The 27,033-nt window shown below is 43.7% G+C and overlaps 2 protein-coding genes across 13 annotated transcripts in view; one reads left to right on the forward strand and one right to left on the reverse strand.

Annotated features, from left to right (window-relative positions):
• The window catches only part of CDK5R1 (cyclin dependent kinase 5 regulatory subunit 1), a 67,251-nt gene that overhangs the window by 24,357 nt on the left and 15,861 nt on the right, over positions 1–27,033 (forward strand). For 3 of the 12 annotated variants that reach the window (XR_013344636.1, XR_013344637.1, XR_013344638.1), the window contains exons 3-5: positions 11,681–11,808; positions 12,064–12,121; positions 20,149–20,262. The exons of 6 other annotated variants lie outside the window; for them this stretch is intronic. The gene's annotated coding sequence lies outside the window, so the exon portion shown is untranslated. The remainder of the gene's footprint in view (positions 1–11,680; positions 11,809–12,063; positions 12,122–20,148; positions 20,263–27,033) is intronic. 3 more of the 12 variants (XR_013344641.1, XR_013344640.1, XR_013344639.1) reach the window with 1 other exon arrangement.
• Positions 1–27,033, reverse strand: part of MYO1D (myosin ID) — a 375,367-nt gene that overhangs the window by 18,467 nt on the left and 329,867 nt on the right. The window lies entirely within an intron of this gene.

Genomic DNA, 27,033 nt, shown 5'->3' on the forward strand with positions numbered 1-27,033 from the left:
GCTTTTTGTTCCAATTTGGCATGGGAAAAAAATAAGTGAAAAGTCAGAATTTCCCTAGCTAGCTCTAGTGCTCACACCCAGAACCTGCCAGGTCAATTCACACCCTAGCACAGTGTTTCTCAAATGCAGCCACCAGGGGCTTTTCTTGTGGCCATAGCCTCCTGGGCTGTTATTGGGGTGGGGGCAAAGCAGCGGCCCCTCTCCCTCCCTGGTGCTCCTGGATGCACTGCCTTGGTGTTGGTTGCTGGGGCCAACAGCAGGGGCTGGGCCCTGCCCCCCCCCCCACTTCCCCAGATACCTGGGGCACTTCCCCAGATACCTGGAGGAGCAGGTAGCCAGTGAAATCCCCACCTTCCTGGGGCAGCGGGGCTGAAGCTTTGGACTTCAGGCCTGGGATGGCAGGGCAGCAGGCTCTGGCTGAAGGGCTTTGGGCACCAGCCCCGGGCTCTGGCTGCGTGGCGGCAGGCTCCAGCCACGCAGCTTTGGGCTCTGTTCACCAGCTGCAGAGCTTCAGGCGGCAGCCCCCTGCTGCCTCCCCCGGCTACTCTTCCATCCCCATTGCCTCGGCCCCTGCTGCCTCCCCTGACCCCCCATCCAGGGCTTAATTTGTCCACAGCCTTGCCGGGGCTAAGTAAGTCTGCCGTGAAAAGTGATACTTGTATATTTGTTAATATCACTTTTCACAACAGACTTACTAGCTAGCAATAAATAAATTACAATGATTTGGACATGTGTATGTGCATATGTATTTGTTTTTCCTAAAGCTAATTAAGTATTTTAGAGAAAAGCGTGAGAGCGGCCAGCAGCAGGAGTTGGTGGCCACACTCTGAGGCCAACAAATAATTTGTCCCGAGAACCCCTGCCCTAGTGGGCAGTAACAGCAAGACCAACAGCAATTGAGTGGGTGTGCCGGTTGCATGCTGGTGCCACCAGAAGTGATACCTGTAAGGATGGCCCCTTGTCCTATGCAGCGCTCTAGTACAGCATAACATGCTAGGGAATCCATAAATATGCAGAACTGCGCCCTTTCCCTGCCACCCCTCACCCAATTCTGATCCCTTGTGTATTTTGTTTGATATTGAAATCAATTTATTTTACTCTCCCCCTAAAGATAAAAGTTGCCAACCTGCTGGAGATTAATGTATTGAAAATGAACAAAGAAATTATGGGCCTTGGTGTGCGGAAGCTGGAGGTTGAGAGAGCTGGGCCACTGCACAATTGAGGCTTCTGGCACCAAACGTGTGGGAAGTAGTTTGAGCATTGATACCAGGAAGAGTGTTTCCTCTGTCTTTCCCTTCATGTTTTGGACAACTGCTACTTATCATATGCCACTACATTTCCAACAACATGGCAAGACTCAGACATCTTGATGCTGTGTTAAAATGTTCAGCAATGAAAAAGTTAATTTTGACATTTAAATCATAATCATTAGGTTCCAGAATCAATGCCACATAGCTTGTTGTGGGACGTCTGCAGATTCACTAAGACAGTATTGCATTGTTTACACTTGATTCCATGTGGACTACAGACAAATTCTGGATCACTATTATGAAACAATAAAAAAATAATCCACAGTTATGAGACAATTTTAATGGCTGCATAACCATGTTATATCCAGGGATCTTGTTACCATTAGATCAGTGATTAGGCAGACAATGGCAGCAGGGGCACAGGTTGCACTGCCTCTGCTTGTACTGTGCTTGTTCTGTAGCTAAAGAGAGGATTTTACTCTGAAGCTGAACACAAATTTAGGTTACATATTGCAATGGCTCCTACCACATCATCTTTTCTAGCTAAATTGTCCTAATTCTTAAACCTTCTAACAACTGCCATTGGATGCAGCATAATTCCTAAACTAGTACCTCTTCTGAATTTGCAAGCTAGCATATTTTCTATTATATTTCCTTTGACTCCTAAGGAAGCATTGAGGGTCACTTCTCATCCCTACTTTCTGCTCTTTATTAGAATCAAATGTTGCAATAAGAGGCTTGATAGCAAGCCTGCTCATTCAATAAACCAGCTATACCAGGGATATATGAATCAAGACCCTTCTGTCTAGAAGGATTAAGATCAGAACATCAACTCGTTCAACTAGTATGCCAGGAACCCTGCACTATAAATGCATATACAGATAAATAAAATAAAGCCACCCAGGAAGATGAATGAAGGCGTGTTCCCAGGCTAAGTCATAAGCCCCAATTAATATACAGGCCAGGTCTGGAATAACCTTTCAGACACGAGGCTACCAAGAGGATGACTGTGAAATAGACTGCAGCATGGATTTACAACAGGTCCAAGGAATCTATAGCATGAGAAACCCCACGTAGAAATTCTGAAAAACGACTGCAAATACCTGTGTAAATGGGCTTTCCTACCCCACGTGGGGAAACAAGAACAGTTTGACTGTACCTGGGATGTGTCATCCAACCCCTAGATGCATTGGAGGTGCTAGGCTTTGCCTTCCAAGAGCACAGGAATACAGGGCTACGCAGCCACTTGTCACCAAAGATTGCGCACGGGCCAATCATTTTCCAGTATTAAACATCCACCACCGACAGTTACTGAATTCTGTGAGGCACACCACATGTGGAAGCCATCCCACATTGAAGTGCTTATATCACTGTACTTACCCAGATGATTTCCCTCTGAAGTGGGAATAATTTATGGCCCTTCTGAATGATAACTGTCACCCCAGCTTTCCCTGTCAGCAGGTGCAGAGCACTTGCTGAAATGAATGGAGCCCTTCCCAAAACCTGGCCCATTTTGACGGCCAAAATGAAAGTGATGACAGCGGCCATGCAGCCTCAGTTAAATTCTCCCTTGGAAGGGATTTGGACAGGGGCTCTGTATGACTGTTTTAACTGCATGCCAATATAAACTGGACCGTGCTTTTGAAATGGTTTCCTCCCTTCACTGTTTGTATCACAACTTCTAATCCACTTCTCTGTATAAAATCCCAGGACGACATATGATAGACGGGCAGCTGGCAAACTGCTGAGGCAGAAGCTGCAAGCTGGGTTTCTGCCTATACTGTCTCTTTGGAGAGTTTAGTGTAGCGATGGCCAGGGAGTTATGAAAAACATAGGGCAGGTGTGGGGGCCAAAGCCAACACAGCTGCAGTACTGGAGTACTTTTTTGTGTGTGAAAAACTACAATACCAGTAGCCCTTTCTCTCACACGAGCACAAAAAAGGTGGGGGTGGAAAGGAGAGCAGCAGCTCTACTCCCCGCCACAAGGCTTTGAAAGTTTACAGACTGCTGGTAAATGATGTGGACTCTCAGCCTCTGAAGCTGTTATGCTGTAGGCCCTTCTTCCATGGCCTACAACAGCAGCTTCCGGACATCCTGGCTATGCTCCCAACCCGCAGCCAGTGAAACCCGGAGCTACTGTGCAAGCTAACAGCGTTGCCTCCATTATATTCTGTACACATCTCGGTGGAGATCGTTAGAGCTGAAGTAGAAAGTTTAATGGGAGAACATTTGTTGCCAGTTGAGCTTACTCAACAACACCACATCTTTCAGCTAGAAAATGACTCACGTAGCTCCCTTTAAATAACGCGTGAGTGCGCGCACAGGGGAGGGAGTCAAAATGGAGAAACTACTGCTGTTAGCACTACAGCTCACTCGGTCACTATGGCAACCTGGATATTAATTATTACATCTGCTGCTTCATTTCTGCCAGCCAACCACAGGCTAGGGCTGACATGCTGGGAAACCACTATAGAGATGGCTACATCGGCTGCCTCTGACTATTGTTTAGAGCATCGTTTTACGACCCCACTGCACGCTCTAATTCTGAAATTATTCTCCGCCTCCTCCTGGAGGCCCTGCCTACATTAGACTTTTCTACCCAAAGCTATTATTTATTGCTGTCACCAGTTCCGCTCCCCCCCAGCAGCAATAGCCGGAGCACCAGGAGGCATGCAGCCACAGGAGTTTTAATCACGGTCACACTGACCTGCTTTGAGCTGGGTTAGAGGACACCATGCATAAAACAACAGTTGTCTCCTGGTGCCCTGTCTGCACTAGTATGCCCAGTGGTGAAGCTGAACCGATGATAGCACTGATGGAAAAATCTTTGGCAAAGAAATCTCAGGTAGACACCCCCTCCCCCTCTTGGACTGTCTTTTACCCGCAATGTGATGATTTTTGGTTTGACACCAGCACTGGACTTTCCCAGCAAGACTCTTTTTGGGAGGAGAGGAACTTGTTCTCGTAATGTTAAACAGAAATATGGAAAATCTGAATGCATCTCTCTGCTCTCTTCACATAGCAGTACCCCCCAAACAAACTCACCTTCCCCCTATGATGCAAAATTTCATCATCAACAGGAAGTGAACCAGTCACAGTTTAACAGAGACCAAGTAATGTAAGTGTCCATGAAGGTTGCCCCTGATGATGCAGGAAAGCCAGTATCACAGCCAGTTAGACACTAGGAGAGTCATTTCTGAAGCCTAAATGTGAAGGTTATCAAAGGCAAGTGCCAGTGGGTGTGGTGTGCCTAAGCTTTTACAGGTTTATCGAATGCATTCATGTGGGACGGGTGCATGAGAAAGACAGCCCCTCCTTTTCTAGGAGTCTTATTACTGCACAACATTCAGCTTGCGACTGAATCACCCTTACTGGATTTAACCTAATGAGGAGGAGTCGGGATCAAGCCTCACTACTGTAAAAAATACACTCCCCTGTTTGACCAAAGTAACCATCTCTTGAAGACAATGATTTTTCAGCTTATGACTTTCAGATTTACCAGGAAGTCAGTGCTGCCCAGGATGACGTTACTGTGATGGTGACCCCCTCAGGGACCGGTCTATTACATCATATAGTTCTCTGAGGCGTGGTCTACCCTGGGAACATATGTCGATATTGCTATGTGTGGACAATCCACACCCCGGAGCGACGCAGCTATATCGACCTAAACCCCGGTGTAGATAGTGCTATGTGAGCGGGAGGCCTCTAGTCTTCAGGGAGGTGCAGACAAGCGCCTCACTCCGCATACAGAGGTGCAGCTGCGCTGCTGCATGGCTGCAAGTGTAGACTGCCCTGAGTGCCCGTAATGTGCTAGGTGCCTCTCAGAACAAAGGCAGCTTCCAGAGCGAGGCAGGGGGAGGGTCAAATGGACAAGGGGATGATGACAGAGGGAGGGGAAGGAGAAGTGACAATAAACATCACGCTGTTACTCAAGGCCTGGACACGGTGACTGTTCCATTACATGTAGGTTTTTGCTTTTTGAACAACTGCCACTTTCCCTCCCCTCGTACTCTTTGGGTCTGGCCTTCGGAGGAACCTAGCGAGGTGAAGGAAGCGCTCTGGCAGAAGGATTCAGAGGAAGCCCAGGCACGGTTGCAAGGAGAAAGGCCGGTGCACTGATGGAGAAGAAAGGGTGGGAGAGAAACATGGAGCGAGGCCAGGGCCTTGGAAGGAAGGACAATATACAGCAGCGGGGAAGCCAGTGAAGTGATTCTGTAGGCGTGTCTTCTGTTGAACTGTTTTGCCACATTTCCCGCCATTGGCAAGAGTGCTGGAGTAGACGGGGATCCAGCTGGCTGCCAGTGTTTTCAGCACCAAGTTTATCCATGCTCAGAACAGGTTACACCACTTTTTAAAGGGCCATTTGCTGCTAGCACCTTGTCTATACTAAGCTCCACCAGAAGTAGCAATGAATGGAAAGCAAATGAGGGGCAGCACGAGCTTTCACATACGGACAGATTTTATAATGTTTATAGAAAGAAGATGACAGGGAGCACTCTATGTCTACTCCCCTGAACAATCACGGGAAATTGCTGGCCTGAGATGCATTCACCTAACCAGAGTTTCATACGGTCCCCATCACAATGGTACTGGAGTGTTGTGGTGTCGGAGCCTAACGAAGGAAACATTCTGTAATCCATTGAAATGCAGGTTATGACTATAATGTGTGATAAAGTTATTAGCACTAAAACATAAAGTGTTAATGTGGACCAGAAACACAGAAGTAAACCGATTAAATTTTTTGTAGAAGGACAAATGGGTAGGATGGAGACTGTGAAGAAAGGTTCCTCTGCAGAAACCCCACATTGAAGGAAAATCCAGGAGCAGATAGAGAGTAGTTGTGAAACAAAGTCTTCCACAGTGCAAAACAGTGCCAATGGGGTAAGTAACACAAGGGGAAAATAATATATGTAAAACAGGAATAAAATTTTGAACTCCTATGCCGCCTTCCAAGGAATTATCACAGCAAAACAATATTAAAACAAAGTGACAGCTGGCACTCTAGGTGTTTGGTATCAGCTCTGGGCTCTCTAAAAAACAACAAACCAGACATTTTAAAAAACCCACACAGTCTCATAACTGAATCATTAAAGGTAACCAACTTCCAAGCCAAAGGACATCTAGGAATACTGAACCTGCTTCCGCATATTTCCTAAAACAAATCTCACGAATGTACAGCTCCATACAGGTAACTAATAGTTAGAGATACCATACCTACCCCTCCCCGGAACCTACAATAGCCACCTTTCAGAGGATGATCCCAAAGTATGCTTTTGGGGATTCTACCCATCTACCTTGAAGGAGATACATTAAATCCTGATACCATGTAGATTGGTAAACTGATCTTTATGTGTCAGCAAAATTACAGCCAAGAATTTAAATGGTTCCTACGGGGAAAATACCCTCAACATGAAGTGTAGTGGGAAAAAGAATTGGGCAGAGGTATAATGGGATTGTTTTAATTTGGGGGTCAATCAATCACAAAGATCCAATTACTTCTGCTATTGATGGTTAGTCTTCTAACTGCACTGCTAAATATCTTAAATACTGCACATATAGGAGTAATGGAAAATGAAAAACTGGAGAGAGTCCAGCAAAGAGCAACAAAAATGATTGGGGTCTGGAACACATGACTTATGAGGAAAGGTTGAGGGAACTGGGATTGTTTAGTCTACAGAAGAGAAGAACGAGGGGGGATTTGAAAACTGCTTTTAACGACCTGAAAGGTGGATCCAAAGAGGATGGATCTAGACTATTCTCAGTGATAGCAGATGACAGGACAAGGAGTAATGGTCTCAAGTTGCAGTGGGGGAGATTTAGGTTGGATATTAGGAAAAACTTTTTCACTAGGAGGGTGGTGAAACACTGGAATGCGTTACCTAGGGAGGTGGTGGAATCCCCTTCCTTAGAAGTTTTTAAGGTCAGGCTTGACAAAGCCCTGGCTGGGATAATTTAGTTGGGGATTGGTCCTGCTCTGGGCAGGGGGTTGGACTAGATGACCTCCAGAGGTCCCTTCCAACTCGGATATTCTATGATTCTATGAAGGGAGTCTCTAAGCTGTCTAAAGAGATCTGTGCACGAATCCAGAATGGTGGATGAATGAGCCAGATTTATTTTCAGCTGTGTTTGCTGAGATGCTCCATGGTGATCCCAACATCATTTACACTGAATAAAAAAAGCTGGGAAGCTATAGTCCCAGAATAAAAATTCTGGCATTTCTGCTCCAGTTATTGTTCTCTCTGCCTTCTTCGCTGATATATTAGCACAATTCACAAAGGCAGGAGAAAGGCAGCTTGCTGTGAAGAAACAACTATGTCTCATTTAAATAACTGACCTATTTCTGCTCTTGCTCTGCCTAATTCACTCAACAAGAAATTTGGATTTGCAGAAATGGCTGAAAGAAACATGCTGCGCTGACTCACATGTAAACACACTCCCCAGTGGCAAAGCCAATATGAAGCAGGGTGCACAAGACAGCAAAATGACTTTTCTGAACATGAAAGGACTTTCACTGGTGGGGAAAGTGTCATTTTTCTAAGAATCAAGCTAGTTTTTGTTGTGGGCTTGGCACCTGGTGCTGACTAAGGGATTAACTCCCAGGTTCCATTTGTCCTCCTCAGAGTTCCCCACAGTATACAGGTTTGGTTTGGGCCCATGTGAACAACCAGAATACTAAATAAAAGCAAGATACAGGCAAATCGACAATCTCCCTAAGATTTAAAGATATAAATAGAAGTCTTCTGAGAATTAATGTATCTTTTAAAACAGAAGCCCCCTCCAATCAAATGAGGTAGCTCTAAATTTTGTTGGTTTTGCAGGATTAAAACGAGGTATATTCAATATTTTTGTGCAATAGCATTGAAATGTATGCCTTTTTTATTTCAGTGTTCATGTGAATATACTTAACGATGTTACAATTTATGCATGTGTGAACAGTTGCTGTAGTTGGTTAAGTGACTTGGAAACAACATACTCCCTGCTGTCTGCAACTCTACTTCCTGTTTGGCAGGAGAGTTCACACCAAACAAGAAGTAAATATTTATATTGTCTGTGCTACTCCTCTGCTGATCAAACTTTCAAATGATCTCTAGTGCACATCACATTGCTTTACTGAAAGCAAGGGAGAAAAGACATGTCAAAATTAAATTAAGAGAAAAGTTGTACAGAGGAAAAGGTTACAATTTAGATATCCAGCTCCTAACTAAACTGTGGTGGTGTTGTCTACGTACCCGATTGCAATAGAAGAACAGGCTCCAGGATGCAAGCTTTGGAGGCCAGACACGTTACTAGGTACAGTAAAATGCCTTTAACTACCATCTGGCACCGTTTTTATGCTCAGCTGAAATAACTGATCTTTCCTCCTATCTCCACCTGCACTACAGGGGAGTTTTTAGTTAAATGCTATTTCTGCTGATGAGCCTCCCTCCTCGCCACCCCCGACCTTCTGTTTCATGTAGATTGGAACCAATGCCAAAACCTGTAATTACTGGCAGTGACAGACAGCACCACTGCTGGTTTCTCTGCAGTAAGTCACAGTGCGGCTGCTACACCTGCCTGCCATTGCAAGGTTCATTTGGGCCCACCACTCTTTTGGATTCTACCTAATTCCTATTTCCCAGATATTAACCTCTCCAAACATGGACACCCTTTGGTGGTGGTACCACGTTGATCTAAAAAACTAGACATGTCATTTTGTTCCCCTTCAGAAACCTACAGAATGAAAATATAATATTTCGGATCTGAAGTAATCAGCCTTTCTAATTCTGTACTGCAAAGGTCTGGGATATCTGGGTTTTGTTCCTAGGTTTGCTACAGACTTCCAATGTGAGCTGGGGAAATAACCTCCACCGCAAGCGTGTCTCAGCTCCCCTGTCTGTAAAGGGCTTAGCTACCTACCTCACAGGAATATGGCAAGACTTACTTCATTAATATTTGAACTTCTCAAATGGAAGAGTGCCAGACAAGGGCACAGCATTGAAGTTCCATCTATTTAGAGCTGCCAAGCAGTGGCATGCTCAACATTAATATCCATGTTTGAATGGAAGGTGCTATAGAAGTCCAAAATATCAGTGTTGCGGGGTCCATGCAAGGAGGAGGCAGCAAATTTACACAATGGGTGTTGAAGAGTTTGCTACATCAACTAAATGCCAGCAAAAATAAAGCCATTTACAAACCCAGTATCTGTAAGCCTCAAGCATTCGGTATTAATTCTTTTTACAGCAGCCATTCCAGTTGAGGAAAACATTCCCCTCCTCTGTTTCTAATCAGCTTCCACCCTCCTTTGGGCTTACCAGAGTTAAATCTTCCACATTGCTTCCTGTGATAAATGGAAAAATCAAGCCGCGAATTGGAAAAATGAAATGCAATGCAAATGCCTCCACCAATAACAGATTAACTCTTTGTTCCAAGGCTATCACAGCACGTCAAGAGGCTCCCTGAAAAATGCTATGTATTTTGTGAAGAGCCATTGCAGTGAAAAGATAAGATGCCACCAATTTGTGAAATAATTGCTGAGAAAAGAAACATCCCCCTCCACCTTTTGAGGCATGGTCTGTATTCACACCGACTGATGAGCTCGACTGTAGACTTACCAAAAGGGCAGTGAATCTGATCTCAATACATTGCTTGAAAAATAACTACCTTATGGTATCCAGAAAGTTGTTCAGTGTATTTTTTAAATATTTAAGCAATCTTTCTTTTAAAAAATATGGTATGTATTTCTATGTAGCAGAAAAGACCTTGCTCTTAACAATGGAGATGGGAGAGTGGAGGGAGAAAGCCAAGGATCGGAGGTGGCATTGAGCATTCACTCTCTCAGGTTCTTGGCTAGCTGGTTCCTGCTCAGTAGCTTAGGGCCATATACCCCCAGGTCAGATTGGCAGTGATCGTGCAGTTTTTTCACCTTCCTCTGCAGCGTGGGGAGCAGGTCACTGGCCAGGATTATCTGGATGTATCTCACTTAATCATTTCCCTGCCACTGGTGCACCTCATTCCCTCTTATTCTCTGCCTGTGGCACGTAACAGTCTAATCTGCTATGGGCTGTAATATTTTGGTTTCATTTTAGTTGTAGGGTTTAGTGCTCAAGTGCTGGGTAGCGTTGGTGATCTGTGCTATACAGAAGATCAGACCAGATAACCTGGTGGACCCTTCTGGCTTTAAATTATAAAATTTGATGACTCCAAGGTCAGAAAGCTTTTCTTTGCCGTTATGGAGGTAACACTTGGGGGCTTGCTGCAGACTGGCATGGGAATCTTAACTTTTTCATAAAGTTAAATAATCTCTGAGAACTTCCCTTACCATCCACAATTGGGTGCATTGCTGCCTTTCCCTTTTTCAGTCACAACTTTTCTAACTACAGCAATTACTTATATGGAAAAGTAATATATTTGTAGTTTCTTTTAATGCAGTTTAGCAGTGGATGCAAGAAGGAGGTGGCAGAACCATGTGACCAGAAAGCTCTCCTTCCCACAAGCAAGTGCTCCCTGGACCACAGTGGGGAACTTCAACTCTTGCACGAGGACTAACATCCACACCCTGAACACACAGACACACGAAGTTGAAGGATCAAGAGGGTTTGAGTCTACAGAAATGTCCCCTGAGGGATTTAATTGTCACAAACCCTTGGACTTCTCTTCCCTGGTCAGTTCTCTCTTGGTACATATACTGCACTCGTCACCATGGTATCGATGCACTAAAAGATGCTCACGTTCAAGCAGCAGTTATGGGCTTGATGAAGGAGTCAGAAGATGAAATTCTATGGCTTGTGCTATGCTGGTGGTCAGATGTCACTAGATGATCATAATGGTCCCTTCTGGCCTTTAAATTTATGACTAACTCTGTAGAATATTTTTTTAAAAGAATATTTTTTTACAGTCCCTCTCTCATTAAAATCCTGGCATCTATACTGATAGACAACAGACCCATTCACACCATTAGCTAAAAAACAGTTTATAGCTCATACATAAGCTTCCAAGTTTTGTGCAGCTCTGTGCATGGACATTTGATTCAAGTTATTTAGTGAACTAATTTGCAAATCTACATACAACCAAAAACTTTCAGGTTGTAAAAGTGGGGATTTATTACTCCTGAAAGGTGTTGGCTTGATAGTCCTGGGATATGAAGTCCTCCGTTTATCTAAAGGACAGTAGCAGGGCAAGCTTCCTACATACTATCTGCATTCCATGCATATGAAAATGAAGAATTCTGAAAGCAGTGTCTGTTGGTCTGTGTACATGGCCTTCCTCTCCTCGAGCCTCCAACCGAGGAGACAAAGGGCAGAAGAGATTGACCACCTTCTAGTTCCTTCTCTGCTATGAATCCATGAATGATCTGAAGCAAAGAGGATGGGTAGAGGAATACAGATAGGGACCATACATCTTGAAGAACCTCTACTAATTCTAAGATAAGTAACTCTCTCTTCTTCTTCAAGTACCAGTCCCTATGCATGTTCCATTGTGGGTGACTGACTGACAAGCAATACTCAAGTAGTAGGAAGGTGCAAGAATGCAGGCAGCAGAGATGTTCGAAGGACTGCTGTTCCAAAAGATGCATCAGCAGGTGAGTCCTGTACTAAAACATAATGTCTTGCGAGCATGTGAATGGAACTCTACACATCTGCTTTGCAAATGTCAAGTCAAGGTATTCCTGAAGCGAATTATTGATGACACTTGTGCTTTTGTAGAATGGGTAGGAGGAGGGAGATGAACCAACTGATACAGCCCAAGATTCATTTCGAGCTCCTCAGAGGATATGACTACTTTCCTCTATGAGAAACAGTCTAGGAGATTTTCTGACTAGTTTTGTCCTTTGCAGATAAGAAACTAAGTCTCATCACATGTTGAGGGAATGAAGTCTCCTCTCCTCTTCAAAGGTACGTGGTTTCAGAAAAAAGAAACAAACAATAAGTAGAATGACTGATTCCGATGAAACTCCAAAACAACTTTGGGGGTGAAATTAGGAAGTAGGAGTAGGTTTCTTTACTGGTGGAAAGGTTCTAACTAGGCCCTTTCAGAACCTGGTAGTCAATGGGTGAGCGAGAATTGAGTAACTATGTGAGGATGGGTGGGTGGGATGCACACAGTGATTGTTGCCACGTGGACCTGTAAAGAGTTGATGGGAAGACCAGCTGTTTTGAGCGAAAGAAGATTATCCAGAATAAGGGGAATATAAAATTTTTTTGTGTGCCCAGATAAACGCTTTCACTAGGATAAGTAGCATTTCCTTGTGGAATCTTTTTGACTATCAGTAAGTATGTTTTACATGGCTTCAGAGTGTGAAGGATCTAGAATTGATGCTTGCCCAAAAACCATGCCCGAGTAGGAGCACAAGGGAGGGAAGGCATAGTTAAGATGAGCTGACCACTGTAGGAGGAGATTGTCACCCTAAGAATGAAGCACTAGGGCTCCTTTGAAGCAGTATACGTTGTACTTCCTGTTCTTTTGGGAGGTGAACAGTTCCCTTGTGAGTGTTCCCCATAGAGCAAAAATATTGCTTAGCACAGAGTCAAGTAGCTCCCACTTGTGGTTGATAGCAAAGTGCCTGCTGAGGGAGGAGTCTGCCAACACATTTTGATTCCCTGGAAAGTAAACTGGTGAAAGGGTGATTCAATTGCTGATACACCAATTCCATAGACTGACTGCTTCTGCCCTTGGGTCTAGATCTCACTCTTCCCTGCCTCTTGATGCAAAAGGCAGTCATCATTTGTCTGACATTATGAGGACATGGTGACACTGATGAGTGGGAGAAAGGCTTCATAAATCTCTCAGACTGCCCACAATTCCAGAATGTTCATGTCCATCCTGGCCTCTTGGGACATCCAAGTACCCTTTGCTGTGTGGCTGTCCACATGGGCTCCCTAGCCTAAGAGGAAGGCATCTGTAATGACTGTCCTATCTGGTTAGAGGGAAAGAAAGGGAACGCTCACATACCTATTTGTGATTATTCCACCACGGTAGATATAATGTTACTTTGGTGAGAACTGTTCCTATAACATTCATGGACTGTTTGCTTGGTGAGTACATTGTGTGAAGCCACACTGGTAGGCTATTCCACTACTCCTCGCATGTCAATGTCCAGTGTACACTGTCAAGGCAGGAGTTTACAGAAGACGTTTTCAACGTTATCTGGGGAAAAAACTGAATACGCAGTTTATAACATAAACAGAGGGAAGAGTCTGGGAGTGGACAATATTCGTCCGGAATATCTCAAAGCAGGGGAAGATACTCTCTTCAAAGCATTGGCGCAATGGTTCACCATCTACATCAATAGCAAGCATGTTCCAGATGCATGGAAGAAATCGAAAACAATATTATTGATGAAGAAAGGTGATCCAGAAAAACAGAGCAACTGCTGTCTGATCATACTCCTCTCACAAGTGTATAAAGACTTTAACCACATCATACTCAATCGGATTAAGAAGGACCTCAAAATGCACAAAAGCAGAGAACAAGCTGGTTTCTGATCAGGGTATCTGACAACTGATTACATCCCCTCAGTTGGGCGGCTCATTGAAAAAAATGCAAGGGATACAAAGTACCATTGTGCACTGCATTTGTCAACTACAAAAAGGCATTCGACTCGGTGGAGAGTAACACTGTACTCAATGTGCTCAATGAAATCGGAATTGACCCGAGGTACACTGAGCTGCTGAAAGAAATTAATTGCAATTGCTCGACAGAGATAACATTATTCAATGTCCCCAGCATTATTACTATACGTAGAGGAGTCAGACAAGGCAACACAATCTCACCGAAGCTGTTTGCAGCAGAACTGGAGTTCAAGAAATTGAACTGGGAGGAAGGAATCAGAATTGACGGGGAAGTTAACGCTCTTCTCTTCGTCGATGACTGCATAATACTGGCAAAGGACACAGCAGAACTGGAGAACAAACTGCAGCAACTGCGAACACCTTCACATGATATCGGGTTGGAAGTGAACACATAGAAGACGAAGTGGATCTGGAATGAGCATTGTGCAGAAGGAATCATCACTATAAACGGGAAAGAAATCGAGGAGTGTAGCGGGGCAGTTACCCCGCTCCAGTGGAAAAAGGCTAGGCTGATTGGGGAAGCAGCCACAGCTGGGGCCATGCCTAATCAGGCCACAGCTGGCCCTATAAAAGGGCTGTGAGCCAGGAGCTGAGTCAGTCTCTCTCCAGCCTTGGAGGGAGAAGGGCCTAGCTGCCTGGGAGCAGGGTAGTGGAAACAGAGCAGTGCTGGGGAAAGGCAAGAGGAGTGGGGAGCTCCAGCCTGGCAACTCCCCAGGCTGAGGCCTTCGGTAAGGCCAAAACAGGTACTGGGGCTACAGAGGTGTAGCCTGGGGATAGGCAGAGGCAGCTGGTCCTACCCCCTTGCCAATGATGAGAGGCTTTTACAGACTGCAGTTTGCCCCAGTGAGAGGGGGCTAGATGATGACTGGCAGTAGCCACTGAGGCAAGGTGGGCATAGAGGGTTGAGGGGTTCCCCTGGGAGGGGAGACCCAGAGTGTGGGGTATTGCTGGGGGCAGAACCCCAAGGAAAGGGGTACTGGGTCCGGGAGCGACACGGGGGCGTGAGGCAGGCGAGACACCGGCCAGCAGAGGGTGCTCCGAAACTGGAAAAGAGCTAATTTCCAGATGACCAGCAGGAGGCACCGCACCGGTGAGTCTGCAGTCTGCTACAAGGAGATTGACAAATATATTTACCTGGGTCAGCAGCTGAGCAGAGACAACTCATTTGAAGGAGAATGCAGTAGGAGGTGAAAGTCAGGGTGGGCAAGTTTCAAGAAAATAAAGACGTATCATAGAATAGTAGGGTTGGAAGGGACCTCTGGAGGTCATCTAGTCCAACCCCCTACTCAAAGCAGGATCAATCCCCAACTAAATCATCCCAGCCAGGGCTTTGTCAAGCCTGACCTTAAAAAATTCAAAGGAAGGAGATTCCACCACCTCCCTAAGTAACGCATTCCAGTGCTTCATCACCCTCCTAGTGAAAAAGTTTTTCCTAATATCCAACCTAAATCTCCCCCACTGCAACTTGAGACCATTATTCCTCGTTCTGTCATCTGCTACCACTGAGAACAGTCTAGAGCCATCCTCTTTGGAACCCCCTTTCAGGTAGTTGAAAGCAGCTATCAAATCCCCCCTCATTCTTCTCTTCCGCAGACTAAACAATCCCAGTTCCCTCAGCCTCTCCTCATAAGTCATGTGTTCCAGTCCCCTAATCATTTTTGTTGCCCTCCGCTGGCCGTTTTCCAATTTTTTCACATCCTCCTTGTAGTGTGGGGCCCAAAACTGGACACAGTACTCCAGATGAGACCTCACCAATGTCGAATAGAGAGGAACGATCACGTCCCTCGATCTGCTGTCAATGCCTCTACTTATACAGCCCAAAATGCCATTTGCCTTCTTGGCAACAAGGGCACGCTGTTGACTCATATCCAGCTTCTCGTCCACTGTAACCCCTCGGTCCTTTTCTGCAGAACTGCTGCCGAGCCATTCGGTCCCTAGTCTGTAGCGGTGCATGGGATTCTTCCGTCCTAATTGCAGGACTCTGCACTTGTCTTTGTTGAACCTCATCAGATTTCTTTTGGCCCAATCCTCCAATTTGTCTAGGTCCCTCTGTATCCTATCCCTGCCCTCCAGCGTATCTACCACTCCTCCCAGTTTAGTGTCATCCGCAAATTTGCTGAGAGTGCAATCCACACCATCCTCCAGATCTTTATTGAAGATATTGAACAAAACCAGCCCCAGGACTGACCCTTGGGACACTCCACTTGATATTGACTGCCAACTAGACATGGAGCCATTGATCACTACCTGTTGTGCCCGACAATCTAGCCAGCTTTCCATCCACCTTATAGTCCATTCATCCAGCCCATACTTCTTTAACTTGTTGGCAAGAATACTGTGGGAGACTGTGTCAAAAGCTTTGCTAAAGTCAAGGAATAACACATCCACTGCTTTCCCCTCATCCACAGAGCCAGTTATCTCATCATAGAAGTTATCATAGTTATCGCATAATCAATCATAGATCTTACATGAAAGAGAATGCTGGTATCCAATTCTATAGTAAACTCACTAAATGTTTATTAGCTAAGCAAAGGAAATGAGAGCTATTGAGAGGTTGAAGCAGGTAAAATATATGTAGAAGTGAGTCACAGTTTGTAATCCCAAATAGTGGCATTGATGCAATAAACTGCCAGATTGTCAAAAGTCTTTTCATGAGTCCCAGATTGTCTCAGGGGAGCTCTGCTTTGCATCTGGTACACTTCCCTCTAAGAGTCCAGACAGTTCAGAGATGCTGGATTTTTCCTTGAATCCACACTTCTTCTGGTTCTAGCTTCTTCTGACAGAAAACAAGCTGACAGCGTCACTACCCATGTGGGCTTTTCCTTTGATGATGGAGAGTGAGGAATGCATTTTGGGTCTTTGGCCTCCGATCATCACACACAATGACCACTTGCTTTGAAATTAGCACTTTTCTGTTAAAGTTCTTCTGCCTGCCACAAGGCTTCTTTTTCGTTTAATGCTCGTTTGATTGGTTATTTAGTTACAGGGGTATACATAATGTAAATGTTTGCTCCTACATTATAATGGGATGCAGATAAGTGAAAACAACTAGAGCTGTCAAGCGATTAAAAAAATTAATCGTGATTAATTGCACTTTTAAAGAATGATAGAATACCATTTATTTAAATATTTTTGGATGTTTTCTACATTTTAAAATATATTGATTTCAATTACCACACAGAATACAAAGTGTACAGTGCTCACTTTATATTATTTTTATTACAAATATTTGCACTGTAAAAAAGAAAAGAAATAGTATTTTTCAATTCACCTAATACAAATAATATAGTGCAATCTCTTCATTTGGAAGTTCAGCTTTCATGATATAGAATTATGTACAAAAAACCCCTGCACTCAAAAATAAAACAATGTAAAACTTTAGCGCCTACAAGTCCCACTCAGTCCTACTTCTTGTTCACTCATGGCTCAGACAAACAAGTTTGTTTACATTTGCAGGAGATAATGCTGCCTGCTTCTTGTTTACAATGTCACCTGATACTGAGAACAGGCATTTTCATGGCACTTTTGTAGCTGGTGTCGCAAGATATTTACATAGATATTTGCATTTTATCAAATCTGCCGTGAAAATGTTCTTAAAGCGTACAACATGTACTGGCCGAGATGGCTATAACATGAAATAGATGGTAGAATGTGGGTAAAACAGAGCAAGAGACATACAATTCTCCCCCAAAGAGTTCAGTCACAAATTTAATTAACACTTTTTTTTTAACGAGCGTCATCAGCATGGAAGCATGTCCTCTAGAATGGTGGCCGAAGCATGAAGGGGCATATGAATGTTTAGCATATCTGGCACGTAAATACGTTCTAACACCGGCTACAAAAGTGCCATGTGAATGCCTGTTCTCACTTTCAGGTGATGGTGTAAATAAGCAAGCAGCAGTATCTCCCATAAATGTAAACAAACTTGTTTGTCTTAGTGATTGGCTGAACAAGTAATAGGACCGAGTGGACTTTAGAGCCTACAAGTTTTACATTGTTTTGTTTTTGAGTGCAGTTTTGTATTTTTGTACATAATTCCACATTTGTAAGTTGCACTTTCATGATAAAGAGATTGCACTACAGTACTTGTATGAAGTGAATTGAAAAATTCTATTTCTTTTATCTTTTTTAGAGTGCAAATATTTGTAATAAAAATAATATAAAGTGAGCCCTGTACGCTTTGTATTCTGTGTTGTAACTGATCTCAATATATTTGAAAATGTAGAAAAACATCCAAAAATTTTTAATACATTTCAATTGGTATTCTATTGTTTAACAGTGTGATTAAAACTGCGATTAATCGCAATGTTTTCAATTGCAATCAATCTTTTTGAGTTAATCGCATGAGTTAACTGCGATTAATTGACAGCCCTAAAAACAACACAAGTATCAACCGAGTATTTTTCATGAAGTTTAAACACCAAATACACTCTTATACATTTAACAATCACTTTGATCTATACTAATACACAAGTGAATTGGCCTGAGGTACTGGCATGAGCTGGGGCCTGGTCTGCCAGCATCACAAGGATGCTGACTCTATGCAGTGCTTTGAGAAAGTGTGCCTGGAAGAGCAAGTGTTAACCTTGCAGTTATCATTTGATGTGTGCAATCTCTCCACCCAGCAAATTATTGCTCCTTTCAAGGAGTGAGCAGTAACGGGAGGAATTGTACCTGAGACTCAGTGCCTCTACTTTATACACCTTTACCCCATTAATGACCTGCTCTGCACGCAACTTATGCCCTTCTACTTATCTAAAATGTTTGAATTCAGATAGGATGATGACAATACCACTTCCATATAGAACAGGCAGGTTATAGTAACCTTGGAAATGAAGGCCTGTCAAAGAATTACTATGTTTGATGAAATAGGTGCAACTGAGGTTCCATAGCCAGCAGGCCAAACTCCAAAATCCCCCTGATCGTGGAGGTAACAAGTAGGCAAGATACTTTTAGTAACAAGGGTGTAGAGCAGGGGTGGGCAAACTTTTTGGCCGAGGGCCACATCTGGGTATGGAAATTGTATGGTGGGCAATGAATGCTCATGAAATTGGGGTTGGTTGCAGGATGCGGTGAAGACTCTGGCTGGGGGTGCGGGCTCTGGGGTGGGGCCAGAAATTAGGAGTTCAGGGTGTGGAAGGGGGCTTCGGCAGGGGGTTGGGAGTCATGAGGGTTCTGGGGTGGGGCTGGGGATGAGGGGTTTGGGGTGTAGGAGGGTGCTCTGGGCTGGGATCGAGGGGTTTGGAGGGCGGGAGGGGGATCAGGGCAGGGGGTTGGGGTCCAGTAGGAGGTCAGGGGTGCAGGCTTCGGGCAGCGCTTACCTCAAGCAGCTCCCGGAAGCAGCAGTATGTCCCCCCTCCAGCTCCTATGCGGCAGCACGTGCAGGTGGCCCTGCACGCGCTGCCACCCCCGCAGCTCCCATTGGCCATGGTTACCGGCCAATGGCAGCTGCAGGGGCAGCGCTTGGGGCAGGGTCAGCGTGCGGAGCTCCCTCACTGTCCCTACGCATAGGAGCCGGAGGGGGAACATGCCGCTGCTTCCAGAAGCCATGCAGAGCGGGGCAGGCCCCAGACCCCACTCCCCGGCAGTAGCTCGAGGGCCGGATTAAAATGTCTGATGGGCTGGATGCAGCCCATAGTTTGCTCACCCCTGTGTAGAGAAATACTGACTGGTTATGCTAGAAAGGCAGTTTTATAAGGGCTTGCAGCACACAGCTCACAATCGTGACAAGAATCTGCAAATTACTGGAGGATTGGTCCTCAGGAATCTTTTATGTGATGGTAATGAGTCTCGTGGATTTCTTACAGTGCAGGCAGACTTGTCTTTCCCAACTGTGACTCTGAGCTGAATGGTCAGGCCCTCTGTTCCTTCTCAGCTGGCACTTTTGGCAGCACTGGATTTTTGATTCAGACACAGGTCCCTGTTGCACTACAGGGTGGTTGTATTTTGGCACTGGAAGATGTTCTCCAGTTACGTTTCAATCAGGTCTTAGAACTAAAACCTAGGGGTCAATGAAAAGGTGACCAGAATCACCATAGTTTCTTCCTTTGCAATATTCTTTAACTCTCAGTGGTTGAAAGGGTGGGAATGGAGTTAGGATTCATATAGAAGGTTTGGAGAGTACTACTGAGGTAAACTATCCACAGCCTTCACTTGTAGTACCTTTTGATTTTTCCTTGGGACCTGGATGCAAATATGTTCATCAAATCAACCTGACCTGTGATGTTCTAAAGGATGGGTTTAGTCTAGGCTGCATTCCCTTGGGTCTAAGTGCATCTTGATGAGCTGGGTAATCTTGACGAGTGGGGTAATCTTGACTTTCTTCTCCTTTAACATGTGGAATTCTGAAGAACAGAATGAGACCTTCTAACCCAGGGACATGATCAAGGCTGCTGCCCTGAGCAGTGAGGAAGGTTTTCTACCTTCTTAGCAGAACTGACCTGTGAAGAGGACCTAATGAGAAGGTAATCCAGATAAGGATAGACCTATACAGACATGTATCCCTTTTACATGAAGGGAGGAAGGACTACAATCTTTGTGAATACCTGTGTGATTCATAGATGTTAAGGACAGAAGGGACCATTATGATCATCTAGGCTGACAGTCTGCATAATACAAATCACAGAATTTCACCACGTGTTCAAACATGTAACTTCTGGTTGAGCTAGAGTATCTTTTAGAAAGGTATCAAATGCTGATTTAAGGACCTCAAGTGACAGAGGATCCATCACATTCCGAGAAAAGTTGTTTCGATGGTTAATTATTAGTGCCAGCCTGATGATTCTGACTGGAAGGAAGAAAGGACTTTACTCCTTTGTCTGAATCACTTCACTCCAAGTTCCCTGCTGCTTGGTCCTAGTCAAGTGGAGGCTGACTACCCAGCATGAGGAGGGAGCCAGAGATGCTAGAGACAAATAACTTGAACCAGCTGGCTTCAGGAGCAGCTGGCACCTTTTATAACAGCTGAGGCAGTGAAGGTAAACAGTTTGGGGGTGGGGGAGAATCTGCAACCTTTAACCGTCTCAGTATGGATCTTGCCAACAAACCAGCTGAGAGCAGAGTTCCCCTGAAGCCTCCTCAATTGCCTTATCCCATACCCTGCCAGTGCACTGGCTGAGAACCTCACCTGTGCCCTGGGAGTTTGCCGTATGTGTGTGAGAGGGAGAGTGAGAATATTTCTTCTTGCTTCCCCTGGCTGTCTGCTGGCCATTTCTGAGAGCAAAGGGCTACCTTCAAACCTTCCTCAGGAAGCCAAAAAACAATTTGAGTTTTGCAATTCTGAGGAGAAAAATGGCAAAGCCAATAAAGGAATTTAGTTAAGTCTTTACAAAGTTTTGATCCAAAGGGAGAACAGGAGACTGCTGCCTGTGAAGTCGTTGAGACAGACAATTCTGGAGAGCTCTTCCACAGGTGGGCCTAAAACCAGGCTCACAGCAAAGATCTGGTCTGTCCGTGTTGCTTTGGAGACAAGGCACAACCACTGGAAAGAATGACTTGGAGAAAGTGCATCTTTTGTCAATGTAAACCCCCTCCTTACTAGAATTAACAACATCCATTTTGATTGGGTTTCATTCCACAGATGCTACTGCCATACAACAATGTCCTAAATATACCAGGCCACTTTGATCAGCTGCAATGGTCAGGCACATGGAGATTTGCAGCTTCTGACAAAGTGGTACTTTTTATTTCCAGTTGCTTTATTTTTAAACATGCACAGATCTGCCACAACACCTGCTGTTCCCTTTCTGACTGTAGAACAACAGGTGGGTGGTAGGGTTCAATGAGCAACTATCCGTTGCTTACACTATTTCATTTCCGTTTGTGCACATTCCCTCACCCCCACAAACCATGTGTCAAGGCGTTCAATCATACTAACACATACTTCTATTTTTTCTGAGAGTGGTGGAGGGAAGGAATGGCAGAAGGAAATGGGAAAACAAGAAATTAATATTAAGTTTTGACATTTGCTGAAAAACAGCAACAGCGAGAAATCATGGAGCCCATCTACCATCAGCTGTTTCTTGCATTCACTCATCTTTTGCTAGAAAGTTTCTTATGTTATTGAAGCCTCCTTCATTCTATGGCTGGGGACTGCCTGTTCTGTTTTCTAAAGCAAGAACTTCCCCTTAGAAAGTCTCTCCCCATTTCAGTTCACATTACTAGAAGGTGCCATTTAATTACCTGAATACTTTGCATTTAGAGCAACAGTGCAAAGAGACTGGTTTCCATGGCATGTTTCTTCCGGCATTTTAATCCACTGACATTTATTAGGCACCTCAGTTCTTCTTTGGGTTACACAGATTGTTTTCAGTTCCATATTTTGACGTTCAGCCTTAGTGTTCATTATATTAAATGCACAAAGCTAGAGGAGGTCCAATGTTGTGCCTGACAGTTCCAACTCTCAGATCAGGAAATGGAAGAGTCAAGGTTATTGTGGCAACACTAAATGTCCCACACTGAAAAACCTAGGTATTTAATAGCATAATAAACAGAGAATGATCTGTAAGTGTTACATTTAACAAGGGAGGAAGAAAAAAAACCAAGATACAGGCACATGCTCTGTGGCTGAGTTAATGCTGCTAGAGCAGCCTTATGTTATGCATCTCATACACACCTGCGTGTCGCATTTTCTTTATGTATTTTTCTTTTAATTATGGATGTATACCACAAAACGTAAAAGATGAGCAATGTGGAACAGATATCATCACAGCACCTTAACTGTTGAACTTTTGTGGTCTGACCTGACTGTTTACATTTCATCTTATTGCATTAACCCTAGTTTTTCACATTTAAAGAAAAGAAAATATGAAGCTACTTACCTTGGGTAACTTATAAGATCCTCTGGCTCTACCAGTAGACATTGTAAGTTTATTGAGTCCACAAATGGACACTTAGCCAACTGCATATATTCATGCAGGGCATTGTTAAATGTGCCCCTACATACCTTATGAAAAATAATCTACTGTGGACGCACTATGTGCAATTAAACAAAAACTCGTTTGTAACCAAGCAAGCATCAATCATGAACTACTGACATGCAAAGTTTTAGAACTCGAGCTGGTACTGCTCTAGCCTGATGCAAATATATATATTTTCCCTCTATCTTAAAAGAGGTCTTCAGGCCGAAACGAAGCATAGAAAATTCAGTCTAAAGTTGAATGTTTCATAAAAGTCCCAAGAAATACTGATGTAAAAATTTGTTGACAGAGCAGAATTAGTGGAAGAAAGATCAATACAGTGTTTCAGACAACCATATTAGGAAGCTTTTTCTTTCAAACAATCTGTACAGCACAGGTGCAGTTCTTGCTGAAATGCTTAGCTGAAAATCCAAGGACGGGGATCTCAGCTATGCAAACAGAGTGCTAAGGGAGCAGGGGAAATAAAATAGCCAAGTAGTCCAGAAAGAAGAATTTAGCACAGGCTCAGGCAATGGGACATGTTCACTGCTGGTTGAAAACACCCTCAGTGATGAGCAAGAACAGCTTCTTGACACAGGTATCTTCAAAATGTTCATTTATTAGGCCTAATTAGTCCAGCACTACCTGTATCATGCCTTATTGTAATGGCATGCAACATGTTCTAACTTGTAACTCAAAGAGTTTCAAAGAAGAGTTATGATGAAGTAAGGTGCACAACTTCCTTTGTGACAAGCACCCTACTTACTCTCAGTTACAGCATGTTGCTAGCTTTACTCACTAGTCAAATCAAGCATGCTAAGCTAATCTGAAGGCAAAAAGGTTATGTAGTTAAAACACAAATGTATTACCAACATGGAGTGAGCGCACACAAATCATTCACTTGAGGTTAGAATAAGGATGAAAGTAAAGGCCATGCAAAGAGCCAAAAGAGGATAACTAAGGATAATACAATAAAAGTATATGGATTAAAAAAAAAAAGGAGTACTTGTGGCACCTTAGAGACTAATACATTTATAAATGCATCTGATGAAGTGAGCTGTAGCTCACGAAAGCTTATGCTCAAATAAATTGGTTAATCTATAAGGTGCCACAAGTCCTCCTTTTCTTTTTGCGGATACAGACTAACACGGCTGCTACTCTGAAACCTGAGTATATGGATAGTACAAACATGCACATCCTCATTCACAGTACTGAACCCACATTCCCCTGCCCTGCCATTAGGACAACAAAACTGGGCTTAGGAACATAGAGAAATGTATTCACTGAGCTAATGTGAGGAGGCCAGTGAAATCATCTTCTATCTCAGCATGAAGATATTACGAAGAACTAGACAGTAATGCAAGTGGATAATGTAGGAGTTTGAAATCACACAGAATAAAATACATAGCACTAAAGTAAAAATTACAATTAGTCACTCCCAGTTTTTCTGTAATTACTGCACACCTAAGGTGAGTTAATTTATTTACTTATTTTCAGAAAGGTATTATCTTTTGCTTACATCTCAATAACCGTCTTACAAGACGCACTACAAATAACCTATATGACTGTCATACACGAAGATGAACACATTTGTGCACCCTACTGCCGTTCCTCGGAAGAGCCACAGTCAGTAAGGATATTGTTTCTAATTTTTTTATTAAGATGATAGGAAGGGAAGGTTCAGTGCAGAAATTACAGGTGTTCTACAACCGCTTATATATTTATGGCTGTCCCTGAGACTCACCCATAAAATTTGAAAAGAAAAAAAACCTCTGGATTTTAAATCATGGTTATGTTAGGAAAGCAACAACTGAAGCGACTTTATTGCGGTCCTCAGAGATAACCTTTTTTTTTTTTTTTTTTTGAGTGTTACTTGCTAATTTCTATGCAATCTGGAGATCCTGTCTTCTCTCACTGCAGCTGCATGTGCTGAGGGGGAGTTTTTGGAGCACTGAGTAATTTCCATGTTAACAGTTTCTCTTTCATGCAATGTACTGAAGCTCATATTCTAAAAATAAGAAAATAACTGTGCTCCCAACCCACATTAAAACAGACTAGAAACATATACAGCCCTCCCCGCCCTTCTGACTGAGCTGCAGTAAATCTGTATCAATGTTTGGAGCCTGGAGATAGGGTGGTGGTTACCCCATCCCTTCACTTCCGCTGAAGCCCTCACCCAAACACGGTCTGATTTCTAAATGGCTCCTTCTGCTCTGACTGCTACCCCTGGGGGTGGGGGGACGACTGCAGCAGCTCACCCACTTTCATGTTTTCCTTTGGAATTCAGTAATGAACTCATTATATTACCCACTTGGGGTGACAGGAAGTCATTCAGATGCTGATGCTGTTGCCATGGAAACCATTCCTCTGCTCAGGAGATCCTTTCTGCCTCAGGAGTGCAATGGTTCCATAATTACTGTCATCCCAAATAATATGTAGAGAAGCTGCAGCTCCATGCATGCACCATCCAGAGGCTGGCATACAAAGGAACTCCATTTTTGCTTTCAAATGGACAAACCCTTGTTGTGTCAGTATTTTTAGCTAATACTTTCACTCCAACCCATCCCCCTCCTAATCCTTTTATACTGGCTATTTTCCAGAAGGTTTCCTAGAAAGTCTGAAACAAAAGATGCTCCTTGGATGTATAACAAGGATGCTCTCAAAGGATTAACATTCCTTCTGCCCTCTGTTTTTAAAAGGCACTGTTCAGGTGCTCCCAAAGGATGCTCAGCTTCTAGTGGCTTTGACCAAAACCTAATTCTTATCCTACTGTCTATCTTGAAAGGTAAACCATTTGCTGTCTGAGGCAATAACTCGAATCTGACCTACTAGAGTGCTGAATGTGACATTTGGAAGATGTGTTCCCTTCCTGAGGTTTCACTAGCACTAATTAACTTGTGCCATATGCATAGACCTCCAGCCCAAAATGGATAAAAGTGGGGATTTAAACAATTACATGTTAAGATTGTTAAAATTTAAACTAAAATTTTGGTTCAAACTCTGAAGGCTTAAACTCACTTAGTGTATGGTAATTGAAGTAGAGCCCATTTAATTCACTGATGAATGGGGTGGAATGTATCAAAGACGCCTGTCAGTATCAATAGAGCTGCTGGTAGAGATGCAACGTTTACATCTAGAGGATAAATTCTACAATGTTTAGATTAAAAATTGCACTGAGTTAACTTGACACTGGGTAGTTTCATAATCTGACGTCTATCGGCCACATAGTGCTAGTGCTAATCTAATGCTACAAATACAATCCTACAGTCCAAAATACGGACGCAGTCATTTCCTGCTGAAGAAGAGTAAATCCTGCATGCCAGTTCTGACCATTAGTTTTAACTGGCTGCATTGGAATGCATATAAAGAGGTAACCAGTGTAATGCTGGCATGCTGCGATACAGATCAGATCTAGTTATGAATGCTAACAACATTCAAATGAATGCCAGGATTGTAGCTGGAAATGTCCGGATCAATCATGGGGTTATAGGTATAATACAGGGATAGTGTAAACTGGTGCCAGGCACAGCAGGTAAATCAAAACTGTCATGAGAAGGAAGTGAAACATTTGCATGAGCTGAACATTTTAGGGTTTAACTAGTAAGGGCATGAAACTGCACTGAGCCCCCCTCCCCCCCTTCTTCTGTACCAATGAAACCTACTCTGCTGGATCATTTCTATTCATGTCCAAAGCCATCTTGGCTAAGTCATGAGAGAAGTGTCCTTTCTTCACAAGGGTCATTTCTGACACACGCCGTTACAGAATGTACACCGTGACACAGCTCTCTCAATACGTTTAGTGCCACTAAAAGAATCAGTAGGTTAACACAAAGATGCCACAGAGACAGAATTTTAACTTATTTCCTGCACTACTGTCAGCCAGTAACTCCTGCCTCTGCAAAGCCTCCAAGGTTCAAATGACAAGATGCGTAGCAAAGCTAAAGGTTGGGGATGTGGAAATTGTCGGTAGCCTGAAAGGCATACAGGCAATTTGTCAGAGATTTCTATTTAGTGGTACATTTGTAAAATCTGATGGTAACAATTTTAAAATATTTGCTGATAACACCCTTTCCTATACCGAGTCCCTGGATTGAAAGGAAAGCCTCTCAGACACATTGCAGCATGGCTCACATTGACTGACACTGTCTCAGCAGAACCAGTGTTGGCACTGTTTAGGGCATTCCTTCCCCAAGCACATATACGACCAAATTTATAGAGAAGAACGGCTCACAATGCATGCAACAGTACTACAAAGCACCAGGCAAGCCTCTTTTGCTGCCACTGGCTATTATCCTGGGACTCATCTAGTTTACCCTGATATACTTGCCTCTCATACTC

This window comes from Eretmochelys imbricata, chromosome 27, assembly GCF_965152235.1.
Source record: "Eretmochelys imbricata isolate rEreImb1 chromosome 27, rEreImb1.hap1, whole genome shotgun sequence".
NCBI classification, from domain to species: domain Eukaryota; kingdom Metazoa; phylum Chordata; order Testudines; family Cheloniidae; genus Eretmochelys; species Eretmochelys imbricata.